Consider the following 12,423-nt stretch of genomic DNA (forward strand, 5'->3'; position numbering starts at 1 on the left):
TACACATAACAAAATTTGCCGTTTTAGCCACTTTAAAGGGTACGGCTCAGTGGCGTTAAGTGCGTTCGCATTGTTGTGCAACCACCACCAGCACCCACCTCCACAGCGCTTTCAGCTCCATAACGGTTAGACAACAGCTCGCCTTCCTTCCCACCCCCACCCCCGCCCCCCAGCCGCTGTCTTGTACCGTGCTCCTTCCTGGCCAGACCCATGTTTCTAACCGCCCAGGGCACAGCCCCTTGGGGTGCCCACCCCAAGCTCACCACATCCAGGTCGGAACCCACCCCTTTCCCTGCCCTACCTCCTGGCTCCCCATCTCTTTGATCGCCCCTCCCAGCCTCCTGGCCCCCAGGCCTGAGCCCTGCGGCTCCTTCTAACACTCCCCGTTCTCCCATCTGGGCACCGAGTCCTGTCCTTTCTGCCGTCTGCTCACCTCTCAAGCTCGGGCCCTCCCCTCCTCTCCTCTGCCCCTCGGAATCCAGGCCCTCGCCGTCCATCCGTGGGGAGTGCTTACGGTAACTCCGCAGCTGGGCTCCTCATCTCGTTCCTCTCTGACCCCAGCTTTGCACCTGCAGTCGGAATTTTTCTGCCCTGGGAACCTGATCCTAAACGTGCCCTGCTGCCCAGCCTCTGGGCGGCATCCAATGCCCTGGGCCCTCCTGACATTGCGGCTCTGTGGTCTTCCTGGGGACCGTGTGTGGGGTCCTGCTGCGCCCCAGCCCTTCCCGACTGAGACCTTTTCTCCAGGCCTTTCTGATACTGTCCTCCCTGCCGGAGATGCCCGTGTCCCACCCACCCCTGGAGGTTGGCGTTCACAAAAGGAGTGGGGACATCCTTGAGGAGAGAAGGGAGGAGGGAGGGGCCCTGGGACAGTGTGGATGCCTGGGGTCCTGGTGTTGGGGGTGGGTGGAGAGAGCTCCCACAAAGGAGCCTGAGCAGAGGGGGACAGGGAGCCCTGCCCTCGGTTCAGCTCGCTCCCCGGCGCCCTCCCTCTCTCCTCCACGCCAAGGAATCCGACTCCAGTCGAAGATGCAGCAGAAGTTGGACGCGTGATGAAGACAGTGGGCTGAACGGGAAGACGTCCAGGCCGGAGCAGGAGCTGGCGGGCTCGGGCTGGGCGTGCAAACAGCTTCGCAGCCACGGGAAATGCCTCGAAGGCCGGGGTGCCTCCGAATTGAGCCGCTTCCCAAAATAATCCAGGGGGCAGCTGTCTCGGCTTCGGAGACTGAGTCTGGCTGCCTGAGCGGCAGGAAGCCCCAGGCCCCACACCAGCCCCACTCTGGGAACAGATGGCACGAGGAGTATTTTTTTCTTCTCCTGAAGTCAGCTGGAGCGCGAACAGCTTGTCTGGAGAAGTGCCCCTCCCCCTCCCTTTTGGCAGCAGATCAAAGCCGCCGCCGCCCCTCCCCCAGCCCCTGGCCTCCTTCCCTTTAGGACCCGGGCAGCCGAGGTGGAGGGGCCTCACAGGCCTTTCTCACTGTCGGGTTTAACCCAGGGAGCAGCCGGGGCCCCTCGGTCCCTGGGAGCCTGGGCTGAGCTAGGGCAGCAGATGCGGGAGGCATGGCTGGTTGGAAAATGGACAATGGGGATGTCGCAGAAATGATTCTTCCTGGAAGAGCCGGCCAGCTGACCTGGGTTGGCCAACAGCTGCATGCATTCATTTATTTATCTGCCAGCATTCCAGTCGATTGGTATGCTTACTGGCTGCAGACGGACTCAGCAGCGGGCAGGTGGGTTTTCACGTCTGCACAAGTCGTCGTGCACGAGCCGTTCCCTGCAGACCTTCCCTGAGCAGTTGCCGTGTGCAGGCCCCAGCTTGGAGCTCAGGGCGTAGAGAGCGCTCAGACGCAGGCGCTGTTCGGGCGGAGCTCAGAGCCCGCAGGGCAGGAGGCGGGGCGGGGCGGTGGGCAGATGCAACGCTTGAGTCGGACTCGGGCGCGAGTCCTGGGTGCATCCTCCGACTGCCCGGTGACGCTGGTGAGCCACTTACCTCCTGAGCGTCAGTTTCCTTCTCTGTCAAATGCAAGCAATAAGGAAGCTATTTTTTTTAGGGTTATTATGAATGTTAACCAAGAGAATCCATCTAAAGAGCTTGAACCATTGCCCGGCACATAGTGTTCCATAATGTCGGATGACACACCATCACCATCATCACAATCACTCTCACCATCATCAACACCACCATCACCGTTGCCAACACCACCATCACCACCATCACCATCACCATCACCACCATCACCACCATCACCATCGCCAACACCACCATCACCATCACCAACACCACCATCACCATCACCACCATCACCATCGCCAACACCACCATCACCATCACCAACACCACCATCACCATCACCAACACCACCATCACCACCATCACCATCACCACCATCACCATCACCAACACCACCATCACCATCACCACCATCACCATCACCACCATCACCATGACCAACACCACCATCACCATTATCATCATCATCACCACCATCACCACCATGATCATTATCAGCATCACCATTATCACCATGACCATTATCACCATCACCACCATCAGCATCACCACCATGATCATTATCAGCATCACCGTTATCACCATGACCATTATCACCATTACCACCATCAGCATCACCACCATGATCATTATCAGCATCACCGTTATCACCATGACCATTATCACCATCACCACCATCACTATCAACATCACTATTACCATCACCATTATCATCGCCATCATTGTCATCACCATCACCATCACCGTTATCACTACACCTGCAAAAACAGAACCGAAAGGCCCTCCCTCGGTGGTTCTGTGTGAGGGTGCTGTCATGTGAAGTCAGACCTTGGCACATAGTTGGAGCTCAGGGCTGGGCAGTAAAGAGCCAGCCCATCGGGTAGGCCCCACCTGGATTTTGCATGTCCCATGCCCCCAGGTTCTCCTGCTTGGAGCCCATGACACTAGCCAGCACATCGGAGGCACTGGGGAAATGTTTGCTGGCTGATCCACTGGCAGAGACCTCTTAGCTGTTCCAGACCTGTTGCTCAGCGTGCAGCCCACCCAGCTGGCTGCTCTGACAGCCTCGTTCATAAGTGTTAAAGCTGAGCACGACTCCAGATTCACCGCGCTGACCTCTGGCCAGTTGCCTCGGTCCCTGGGTGAGGCCAACGGGTTTACCAGCTCAGCTGAAAATGCAGAGGCCAATGGAGGTCCTCTGGCTCCATCATCCCCCTTTCGTCTGGAATGAGAGGCAGCAGTGTGACGTCGTGGGGAGTCCTGGGCTCCAATCCCAACTGGGCCTCTTAGCAGCTGTGTGGCCCTGGGCACATCACTGCCCTTCTCTGAGCGTGCATTTCCTTTTCTGTAAAATAGGAATGACCCTCCCTGCTGAGCTTAACCCCCAGGTGGGAGTCACAAGGATAAACTGAAATCATGACGGGCAGGGTCTTGAAGAGCGCCATCAGCTGAACAACAGCTGTGGCTAGCATTTACTGGACCCTCACCTTTCTTCAGCTGGCCTGGCCCAGATGGCCTGGTCCAGACGCCCTGGACCACTCAGCAAACCCACTTCCTCCCCACGCAGGACACATGGCTAGAATGTTTCCCAGCCTCCCTTGCAATCTGACAAGACTGCGTAACTGAGTCCTAGTCCACAAAATGTGAAGGAAGTAAGATGCTACACTGCCGGGCCTCGTCCCCACACCTGCTCCCCTGCATGACCCTGGGTGCCCCATGGTGCCCGGGGATGACCGGATGACGCAGACAAGTGGGGATAGGGGAGGCCACGTGCTGAAGATGGTGGAGCCACAGGGGGAACCTCCCTGACAGGAGAGCTGCCTGCCGTCAGGGACCCCCGCTTTGAACCGCCCCTGAGCAGGAAGGGCTTGCCCTCGCTTCCACGTGGAGTCTGCACAGCAACTGGTGGCATCTGGACCGAAGCAGCTGCATCGACTCTGCCGTTCCATCCGCCCATTTTATTTCAATTATAGAGCTTTGTCGTTTCTAGAAGTTTTATTTGCTTCTTTTTCAAAATCTCTTGGCCATCTTATATCTCTTGCTCCGTATTCATCTTTTTTGATCCTTTCTTTGAGTTCTTTCTTCACGTTCAGCATCTTTATTTTACGTTCTGTGTCTGCTGGTGCGAGGCCCGAAGCCGCCGCCGTGGCCCCTTCTGGGGTCTGTCGTCTGCGCTGACTCTCGCTCATGATGCTTTTCCCTCGTATCTTCTGTGAGCTTTGCTGCTGGTCCTTTCTGCTTAATCCCAGGTGATTCTTCGAGGCCCACATGGAAAATGGGTACGTCCAGAGAGAATTCACATCTGTCTCAGCCAGATACTGAGGGTCCCTCGGAGGCAGCTCCCTTTAAGTTAGTCTCAGTCTGACATTTGTGGGCCACACAGCTAGGGTAAAACCCACGTCAGGGCTGGCAGGAGGTTATGACTTCACGGGGGATAGTTTTTTTCCTTTCCCCCAGTGCCGAGATCGACACAGACAGGTGTCTGTGGTTTCTCCTTCTTCAGGTTTTTCTCCCTAACTTATTCCAACAGGGAGAGCATCTTTGGAGGGCCCAGCTTTACGTGGGGCCCCTATGTGACTCTCATGCTGGGTGGGCCATCCTTTTCTCCCACCCCAGAGCCATGTGGCGTCGTGAAAAGGAAGATCAGGTGACCGGGCTTGGCAAATGTCCCCAGGGCAAAGCCAGCTTTGGCAACAGCTTACTTCTGGGGACTTCCAATTTCATTCCTAGTTCTCTGGCTGGTGAGGATTTCCCTCGTTCTTGCTCGTTCAGCTTGATGCGTTTAAACACACACATCCGTATCTCTATGCACATGTGCATATATAACAAATACATTCATATATGCACACACATATGTTATGTTTTTGTTTCTTTGCAGTGCAACTATTGCTCAGTGAATTTGTCTGCCATACTGTGGAAAATGGAAGTCATTCTCTGGTTTCATATAGTAGGTTTTTAATAGGCAGCAAAGTGTCTTTGAAATTCTCTCTCTCCGTCTCTGCCCCTCCCGAGTCTCCATGCAGGGGTATGTGTGCGCTGCCCCGTCCACTCTCTATCCTTGTCGAGACCCCCCGGACCCCCTGTGCTGTCTCCCAACCTGGATCCCAATCCAGGGTGGCATTTACCCACAGTCAATCTTCCTGTCACATCAGTACATGCCACCAACGAGAGGCTTTTGATAGTTTCTTCTAAAGGACAAAATTACCGTGTGATGTTCTAGGGAGATGGAATCTTCTAGAATGGCCAGTCCTGGTTGTTTTGGGTGACAGGACCTGCCCGGGGGACAGAGTGGGCCGAGGCAGCAGGTCTGGAGGGAAGGAGTCAGCTTGAGGTCCCAGCCAAGAAAACAGGGGCGGGGAGCTGACGCCTGCGGTGGAGACAAGGCCCCGCAAGCTCAGCGGGGGATGCAGAGGCCCCCGGGTGACACCGGCCCGGCCCAGGAGGCAGGTTCTCTACCAGCATCAGGCAGAGCTTCCTAACAAGCAAGGCCTGCAAGGGTGGCAGGGCTGCGTTAGGGGCGCGTGAGCAAAGCGAGGACACCCGCCCTTTGGGGAGCCTGCGTGGGGATCCAGCACCCCGCGGACAAGAAGCACCACTCCTAACGGGCTAGGGCAGCTCACCGGGCGGGGGTCTTGCTCAGACCACCCTGGGTCGTCAAAATCTGGGCTGTGGCCATCAGGCAGGCCCACCAGCTGATGTCCATCCACCCTCGGGGGCCCATGGGGACGGGCAGTACGTCACAGGTAAGGGACCAAAGGTGAGACCCAGAGTTGCTGGGTTGCATGTTATGCACCAGGCTCACTGTTCTCACTGCTCAAACCTTACCTGTGGGTGACTCACCTGGGTGTTAAATGCAGACTCGCCATTACTAACGAGCCCTGGGCCATCCGATGCTGCCGGTCCATGGACCACACTTTGAGTCCAGCCCTGGGGCAGTGGTCCTCACCTGGGCTGCACACTGGACTCTCCTGATCCCGGGTCCCCCTGTAGACATTCTCAGTCCCTGGTCTGGGTGCGGTTTAGACACCGGGAGGTCTGGATCTGCCCAGGTGATGCTAATGTGCAGCCGAGTTTCAGAACCACAGGTCCAGACCACGGAGAAATGGAAACTCACAGCCCTCTTTGCTCATTTTCCATTCCAATTGAGAGATAGGTTTGGGCAAACATCTGTCCTTTCTGAGGCAAAAAGCAGCCCATGTGGTGCTAAGCGGTGACTGGCTGGCTAGGACAGGAAGCCAGTGAGCAGTGGGGACACAGGAGGGGACCCCCATGACCCCTCCCGGGCCTCAGATGCCACTGTGAGGCAGGACGGAAAGGGAGAGAACAACCCCAGGTCCAGCTGGGGTTTATTTCCTTGTTACGTGTTCTAGGTCCCCCCGACTCGCCTGTGTTCTTGTCCTGCCATCTCTGGGCCACAACGGTCGCCTCCAGCTTTGGCCTTGAGCTCACACTGCATGTGGGCTCTCTGTGCCTTGACCCCTTCTGATGTGGCCCAAGTCCTTGGGCCCACAGCCCAGCTCTGAGTGCCATGTGCGCGGTTGCACCTGTCTTCCCCGTCGGTGGGCTGCTCGGTTCTTCCCCCCGCTGAGTGCCCCGTGCCCGGCACAGGAGGGCATGGGGAACCATCAGGGAGGACCTGCTGAGTGAGCGAGGAATGGGGACCCATGGAACAGGGCTCTGGGGCGTGCTGGTTACCCCGACGTCAGTTGCTAGGGCTGCTCCGGTTAGGTGAGAGTAACGGTGGTGTCCTCCTGAGCCGGCATGTGTGTGCCCACTGAGCCGGGGCCTGTGGTCCTGGGCATCGTGGCAGGTGGCCATTCTCCCTCTTGAAGCAGCTACAGTGGGTTGGAATTGGGCCATTTGATTGGAACCCCAGGGCCACCCATGGGGGATCAGACCCAGGGCTCTGCTTGCTCCGTGTTGGCATTCAGGGCCCAAGAGCCCCCAAGAGAAAGCTCATGTCTCAGGTGCAGCCCCATGACCCAGGGCCCCCTCATCCAGCGGGGGACACGAGTACCGATTGATGGACTGCTTCTCTGTTTCCTAAGTTATCCTGGTCATCATCGTAGAAAAGTTAGGAACTTTGAACAAGCAGACGGGGAACCACACCCGAACCCCCATCCACAGTGCCTGGGGGACTTCCTCCCTGACCGTTTCCACGCACGGCGGTGTAGACGTCACCCTAAGAGCTCTCCCTCCAGCCAGTCCTGGCCCAGAGCTTTCGGACCCCCTCGCCCCCTCCGCCCCTGCCTGCTTCTGCTCCAGCCTGGCTTCTCCCCGCCCTGAGCAGGGCCAGCAGGCCGAGACCGCAGAGCTTAGGCCCCTCTTGGCCTTGATTTTGGGGGGAAGAAATTGAGATCCTCTTACACACGGCTGTTTGTCCTTGGACAATATTTCCATTTCAATACACACTCAACTGTAGGATTAGTTTAATGGCAGAGTACACTTGTCTACTTTATAATGATCTGTTGAACGAGTTGTGTCTTTATCTCCTCCGTGGGCTTGCCTGTGAGCCGAACAATCGCCCCCACCCCACCTCCTCCCGTCTCGTCATCCTCACTCGCCCCCGTCTCCTTCCTCCCCTCCCTCCTCCCTCTTTTCCTCCCTTTCAGCCTCCCTTCCTCTCATTCATCCTGCAAACCCACCCTGCACGAGGTCTGGGGGTGTGGGAGGAGACGGCCTGGCCCCTGCCCCCAGGGGTTCTCGTCCTGGGGTGAGCCCCTCGCCTCTCGCAGCCTCGGTCCCCCCACTTTAGGGGCAGTCCTCTGACCTTGGGCTCCCAGTGGGACCCCTCTCCCCGTCGTGGACCTCCCTTCCATCTCCCCCATGGTGCATGCGGCAGGCTGCCAGCGGGGTTTCTCAATGTGGGTTAGGTGAAGCAATGAATCCTGGGCTCTAGAGTGGTGGTTTCTGGAAGAAGCGGCAGCTTTCTTAAAAGGCAGAGTGGACTTCCGGGGTGGGGGGAAGCAGGAGCCTCGGGGCCCCTCCCTCGCATGGCCCCTCTGAGGAGCTGGGAGGTCCCTGCTCGCACAGCCGTGGGCTCCACACAGTTTGCAAGAGGAAGATATTTTCGTGTTCCTTTTGCGGACGCGTCCGCCCCACCAATCGCTGGAAGCTTTAGGCCCTGGAGCCCCCGTACCTGGTGCCACTGACCGGGCCGCTCTGGAAAGGCTGAGCCTCGGCCTTGGGGCGAGAGCACCGGCCCCTTCTCCTCGGGGAGCCCTTCGACTGCCTCTGCCACGCAGACCACCCTCCATGCCCGGGGGACCCCACACGTCTAATCAAATCCATCAGAACCGGCCCCTGTCGAGGCAGGGACCAGCCAGGCTGGGGAGGGCGTGCGCATTAAAGACAGGACACTGGGGTTCGAATCCCGCTCTCCCTTTATCTGCCCCTGACCTGGGGGAGGGACTGGAGCTCCCTAAGCTGATGTTTCCACCTTGTAAGGTGGGTACTATTGATAACGACGTCCTCTCTTCCAGTTTCGAGGGCTGGCTGTTAACCGCCCCTAAAGCAACCACTGCGAGAGAGCCAGCATTTGCTACGCTCCGGCCTCTGCTGGAGGGGCATCGATGGGTCCCGGGGTGCTGGCTCTGCTCCACTCCCAGCATCTGGGGCCTCGGGCAGGAAGGCTCAAGAGGCTGCAGTAGCTGGAATCACCCAGCAGCATCTCGCTCACTCGTCTGGTCCTGTGCTGGGCTCAGCTGGCGCTGCTTGTGGACCAAGGGCCTGTGGCCACGCTGTGCACCTTGGGCTTCTCGTGGCAGGTGAGCTGGGCTCTGAGTGTCCCAGGAGGAAGCTAGTGGCCTTTGGTGACCCAGACTGGAAGTCACATAGGAGGGCTCCGCCGTGCTCTGTGGCTGACGCAGTCACAAGCTGCTGTGAACTTGTCTGTGGCGAGTTTGAGACCCGCGTGAAGCAGGCGTGGCTTGTGCGAGACCAGAGCCAGGGACCCCAAGGAGACGAGGACGCACAGAGTGAACGGGGCTGAGAGAGCGAACGGGGCCCAAGGTGGACCCAGCCGGCGAGCCCAGCAGCGGAAGGAGCCTCAGACGGGCCCCGTGGGCAGCTGGCTGTGTCAAGCCGTTCCCTGACGGGTGGACCACCCAGGTCCTCTCTCGGGTGAAGAGTGAGGATGGGAAATAGTTGAAATGCAGTTTTCCTCGACGACATGGCTCCTCCTGGGCCGATTTGGCTCGTGCAGAAGGAGCTAGGAGGAAAACAGGCGGCCGCTGGCTCAGGGTCCTCTGGGCCGTTTATCCTCCAGGCGCAGGCGGAGGGTGGGGACAGGGCCTGGGGCTGCACCCCGTCAGACAGGACAGCAGTGACCGGTGCCTCCAGGATATGTGGTCTGACAAAGGACATCCCCCCTCGATTGGTGATGTGCTTTTATGAAAAATCTTACCCAAGTGTAAAATCCTTGAAACACACTCAGCTCCACGCTTCACAGGCTGCCTCTCTTGATGAGAATAAAACTGCATACAAGGGACGTCAGCTTCAGGCAAGAATACCTTCCGATCGCACATGTCATTTTGGTTACCTCTGCTGAGACTGAGGCGCACTGTGGTGTTTATACTTAGCGGCCAATCCCTGAGCACCTTCTAAGTGCCAGCTCCTAGCTGTGTGGTTTATAAATATTATTTCGAATCCTTACGATAAATTGAAATGGGAGTTCTGGCACACTCATTTGGTAGGAGCCCAGAGAGGTTGATAACTTGCTCCGGGCCACACAGCCACAGCATGACCGAGCCGGGAGACTCCAGTGTGATAGCTGGGGTGGCCCAGGACTTCGACTCCTGGGGCTGGGACCAGACGCTAAGAGAGGACATGATGTTGTCGTGTTAACAGAAAGAGAAGGCACCGGGCGAGGGCAGCTTCGTCTGCCCTGGCTCAGTCACTCGTCCACTCCTTCTGCTAGTGTTCATGAGACGCGTCACCTGAACGGTTGTCAGTCTTTGTAGGAGCTCCCGAGGGCTGCTGTAACAAATCGCACAAACTGGGGGCTTCACACAACAGAAACTTATTGTCTCACTGTCTGGGGGCCGGAGTCCGAGATCCTGTGGGCAGGGTCTGTTCCTGCTGCAGACTCTGAGGTAGGATGCGTCCCGGGCCTCTGTCTCGCTTCTGCTGGCTCCTGGCAGCTCGCTGTCCCCTGGCTTGTGGCTGCATCATTCCCAGCCTGCCCTAGTCCTCACGTGGGCTCCCCTCTGGGTCTCTTCTGTGTCTCTGTGCCTCAAATCCCCCTCTCCTTTCTCTTACAAGGACTCCAGCCATTGGATTTAAGGCTCACCCTGCAGTGGAGATGGCGTATCTTAATTACATCGGCAGAGACCCTACACCCAAATAAGGCCACACGCACACGGACTGGGGGTTAGGAAGTGGGCCTATCTTTTTGGGGACTCTCTTCAGGCCATTATGATCCTGAGGAAGGCCCGGGAGGGATGGAAGTGGCCTTCCGCAGGTCTCTGCAGGGCTGTCCTGGGGACGGGAAGCAGCCCTGCGGGCCCCGGAGGGCAGGGCTGGGCTGCGGGGTGGGGGTGAGGTGGGAGGAGCTGGATCTGGGCTCAGTGCACAGTCCAATGAGCATAATGAGCCCGGGGCCTCCAGGGCTGGCAGATCGGAGGATCTCCAGGGCTGGGGGAGCGGCCAGACCCTCCGCCCTGACTCTGCTGTGGCCTCAAGAGCCTCCTCGAAGGATATGCCCCCTGTGACTGGGAGCCCACCCACAACCATGTTCCAGTGCTGCTCAGAGCAGGGGAGGTCACAGAGACCTGGGGGGGCACAGCGGGAAGGGGATGGGGGAAGGGCATCGCCCGTGGGGAGCCACACCCGACAGCCCCCCACAGGCTCGGCAAGGAGGTGCAGCGCCCTGCTGCCAAAGCCCCATCGCCCAGGGCCAGCGTCCACTCCTGGGACTGACCATCTCCCAACAAGGACATCAAGGATGGCTGCCCACCTCAGGGGAGGCCCCCTCCATCCTCAGAGGACGGCAGGATCCCCACTCTCTGTCCTTCTGTCCAGAATGCTGTGCTCGCCAGTGTCCACAGGTGCAGCCCCTTCTTGACCCAGGTGTCAGCTTAGCTGTCACGGCTCCTGGCCATCAAGGCTGAGCAGCCCCCGTCACTGTCTCGCACGGCCCTACCATCTCTGCCTTTGCCACCAGCTCTCGCTGCCCTGTAGTGTCTGCCCTGCATCAGCACCAGCTGCAATCTCCCCCCTCCCCTCCTTTGGCTGTCTGTGTGGGTTCTTGTTTGTCTTTCCACTGAGGGCAGGGAGCCTGTGGGTCTCATTCACGGCATCCCATGTCTAGAACAGCACTCAGCACATTAATAGGCACAAGTTTTGCAAAGGAAAATACTCCCTAACATTTGGAAGGGTCTAACAATGGAATGGACCACTGGTTGGTAGTGAGCTCCCCGTCGTTGGCGGTATTCAGCAGTAACTGGGTGAGCACTCGTCAGGGTATGTTGGAGGGACAAAAGCAGAGGTTGAGCTCCAGCTGAAGGCAACCCCCACTCCCCTCCGAGGGGCTCCGACCTTGCACTGCTCCCCTCTCTGTCCTGTACCATCTCACTGTGAGATGCTGGGCGACGCCCTGTCCCTCTCTGGGCCCCAGTCTCTCCACAGTTCTAGAAAACAAGAGGTGGCAGCATCTATTTGGTTGAACCACCCAGATGGAAAAAACTGCAGAAGGAAAGACCAATATTTATTCATTATCATACTCGGAAATTAGACCGGGGAGCCGCAAATAGACATTTCTAACGGGCGCCCGTCTGGCCCTGCCTCCTGGGCTCATGCTGCAGATTCCTCGTGCATGTCACGTCTTGCTGCCTCCCGCACTGGGGTTTGGCTCGAATATTTGCCTGCCACTTGGTTATTTTCTGATGCAAATAGAGGGAAGCTGGGGTGTCCAACAGAGATCAGGATGTTCTTTTAAAAAGACAGATGCTGTTCTGGACAAGGACCCCTCTGAGCACAGAGCCTCTGCACGTCTCAGGGGCTCCCCCACCTCTTGGAGTGGGAGGGTAGGGGCGGGCAGGTGGAGTGAGGGTACAGTGCTGTCCGGCGTGAGACCCGGAAAAGCCCAGGCTGCCCTGGGCAGGCCACGTCTGCCTCCGCTCCTGCTGTGCCCCGCGCCCTGGCCGGTCAGTGCGAGGCTCAGGGTCGGTGCTCAGCCAACACTTCTCCATCATAAACTGTTAGCACCAGCATTCACGCGTCCAGCTCTCCCTCCCATCTTCAAAAAAGTCTTCATCTCCCTCGTCTTCAGCCCACCGCCCCCGTCTCCGTCCCCCCTTCTTGATAGCAAAGCTTCTTGAAAGAGCAAAACTCCTCCGTATCTTTCTTGAATCGTGCCCCCATCCCCTCCAAGTAGGCTCTTGACCCCATGGAGTCCCTGAAGCTGCCCCAAA

The sequence above is a fragment of the Equus caballus genome, chromosome 28, assembly GCF_041296265.1.
Source record: "Equus caballus isolate H_3958 breed thoroughbred chromosome 28, TB-T2T, whole genome shotgun sequence".
NCBI lineage: Eukaryota > Metazoa > Chordata > Mammalia > Perissodactyla > Equidae > Equus > Equus caballus.